This window comes from Cupressus sempervirens, chromosome 5, assembly GCF_028749045.1.
Source record: "Cupressus sempervirens isolate cs-2001-9-10 chromosome 5, ASM2874904v1, whole genome shotgun sequence".
Lineage (NCBI taxonomy): Eukaryota > Viridiplantae > Streptophyta > Pinopsida > Cupressales > Cupressaceae > Cupressus > Cupressus sempervirens.
This window is the reverse complement of record NC_143122.1, coordinates 620,046,733-620,049,999: the sequence shown is the minus strand read 5'-3', so window position 1 is coordinate 620,049,999 and position 3,267 is coordinate 620,046,733.

Below are 3,267 nucleotides of genomic sequence, written 5' to 3'. Positions count from 1 at the left end.
AGAATCAACACTTTGCATTCACCGCCTTGCATCCTTGCATACCTATTCATCATCTTGACCACTTTATCCATCATTTTGGATGTCCTAACCATCATTTTGAGCATCCATACTGGCCCTAACACTTTCCTTTACCATTTACCTCTTTATGACATCAATCCTGTAACAATAGCTTCCAAAATTAACTCAGTTTCAGCCCAACTTACCAACTGCACCCAAAAACTACCAACTACGCCCAGCTGGGCCCCAACTATGTCATTTATGCACTCTGCACTTTCTGGGTGCACTTGGTGGTCTTGAGATCTAGTTTTGGGTTCCAGATAACATTTTGGGGCTTCAATAATGTCCTTAGGTACCTAGTTAGCTCCCCTTGCACTAGCTTGCCTAGATCTACATTCTACAACACTTAATCATCATCAAATTCACTTAAGACACCATTTTATATGTCATTTTTCATCTCCCAACCCATCCTAACATCAACCCCAACATCCTGGCTTCCTGGCATGTCATTTTGGTAACCATACCCCTCAGAATCAGCAAACATTCTTCCTAGCTTATCAACTGTGCCCAAATTGGCTCCAAGTGCATAATTGATGTATTTGGTACTATTAGGGTGTACTTGGAACTATTAGGGTGCACTTGGGTACCTGCATGACCATTTTGGGCCTCCGAACTGCACTTTAGGACCCCAAAACTGCATCTAGGAGCCTCTAGACCTCCCTGTTCTGCACTTGACCCAAAACCGCATCTTGCACCAAAAATCCCCTTTTGCATCATAGGTATTGTCTATATCACATATCTTCTCAGAATCACCATCATTTAGAGTCCCCAAAACATCATTTTGAAGCCCCAAAACCTTTGAATTTAGTCAAAAATCTAAACAAAGTATGAGTCTTAGAGTATCTCCTAGTGTTGACGGATAATGGATCTTGACTAGTCTTTTTATCTTTTCTTATCATTTTATTTGGTCAAAATCTGTCTATGTCTTGATAGATTTTACCTTGTCATCTTTTATCAATTTGATCTTTTCATCTTTTATCAATTTTTGGTCAAGATCCAAAGTCCTTTATCACAAGATTAAACTCCTAGACAAAATACTTTCTAAAAGATTTTACCTAAGTTCAAAACTTTCCATATACCCTTGTCATAGCATCTCCAAATATAATTTTGACTTACCCTAGTGGTATATCCCCTTCATATTGCATTGATCAAAATCCTTAACATCATTTTCACTACCAATCCCTATCAAATTGTCCATCACCCAAATTACCTTCTTGAGCATTTACTCTCATTTTGCATGTCCCAAACGTCATTAAAAACCCTATAAAATCATCCTTTGCATGATATACCTTGCATACATCAACCTTTGGTACCCTTAACAAGTTGAAAACATAACCCTAATTGTCATTTTGCATACCTTAGAGTCATTTTCATCCCCTCTAGTCAAACTTCAAAACATCACCTTGCATTTGCATTTGCATAACATCCCTAGGATATTTGCACTTTTCACATCAAAACCCTCATTCATTTAGCATTTCCTCACATTGCATAATATTCTTAAATAATTAAAAATCCCAAAAACACTCATATCTTGCATACCCACCACTCTTTGCACTCTTAGGTATCATGCCAACACTTATTAGGAGACAAGCAGCTCAGAGACCAGATGAACTCTATCAACCTTTGTTTTTTGAGGCACAAGCACAACCAAAACCTCATCCAACACAAAGAAAGAGAAAGAAAATCCAAAAAACCTTTGACGAAGACCAAATGGAGGCATCACAACCATTACTAGTAGACCCCTTGAACATGTATCCGCAAGATCCTCATAATCAAGCTATGGCACAACAAACCTTGAACAATGCACCTACCATGATATTTCCTCCAAAAATTTCCCCCACACATGGGATGGTTCAATGGAGTCCTGACTTTGAACCTATATTCATGCCAATGCCACTAGGAGAAGGAAGTGTACCAACCTCACCTAAAGATGAACAATCACATTCATTTGAATTCAACCAACCTAACACATCAAACATACAACAAGGTACTATAAACCTAAGTGATGATTCTGACACTAATTATGGCATCACTGATGAAGAAATGGCTAGGGAATGTCAAGACAAAAGTTTTTGCAAGAACTTCAAATGTTTGGCAGCTCAAGAAATTGTCAAATTTAATCCAAACTTGGAAGGTCCTAGGTCCAAAAGTCAAACCAACACAACAATTGAAAACATCCAACCCATGATAAATTTGGACTTAGACAAGGGAAAACAACCTTTGGAGTTTTCAAACACAATAATGGCACCTATAAGGTCCCATCAAGAACCAACAATTGAAATCCTTCAAAGTACATTTGAACACATCAATGTTAACCCCTTGTTTGATGAAATACCACCAATCCCTAAACACCCCAAAAGGACATTAAGACTTGATTTTAGTGACATGATGCAAAAACAAGATGCACCTAAAGGGACCCATGCTCTAGGGATGCCAGACATACCTTCTTTGGAGGCAAATCAACAAAGTACACCTTTGCTTCTAACTTTATCCCGTGCTATGACATCAAACACTATGGAGCCTCTCATAAATACAACATGTGAAACATCAAGTGCAACCATCCGTATAGATGCACAAAGGAAAAGTCTTATTGACATTACGCCTATTCCTAACAAGGACACATCTCATAGTCAAGTCAATATGATGTCGCAAGTAGGAACATCTAACACACAAAGGTATCAAAACAACAATACAAACATGACGTTCAATTCTCAAGGACTTAGTCAGCCCCCACGACAACAACAACCTACAGTGGTACAAGGACTCAACACTTCCAAGGTGCAACCAAGTATACATCCACTTAACACACATCCCACATATCAATGACAACATCAACCATAACAACATTAACCTCAAGTGGGGCAAACATCCAATATTCCTAATACGTAGTCCCATGTGAACCCACTTGACTTGCACACACTTTATCAAAAAAAATTTCAGCAAGAATTCCAACAACAAGAAGTAATGTTTGCTAAACAACAAGAGCAACTCAAGCAAAAAATGGAATACCAAAGATTCCTTGAGCAACAAATCGCATACCAGAAACATTTGTTACAACAACAATATGTGCGACAACAACCTCAAAAAATACCTCTACAACAAGAAGCACATACATGGTCTCACATACAACCAATAGAGGTATCCCAACAACAACCATAACACATGGCACAACAACAACACATGGTACAACAATCACAATCAATCCCACAA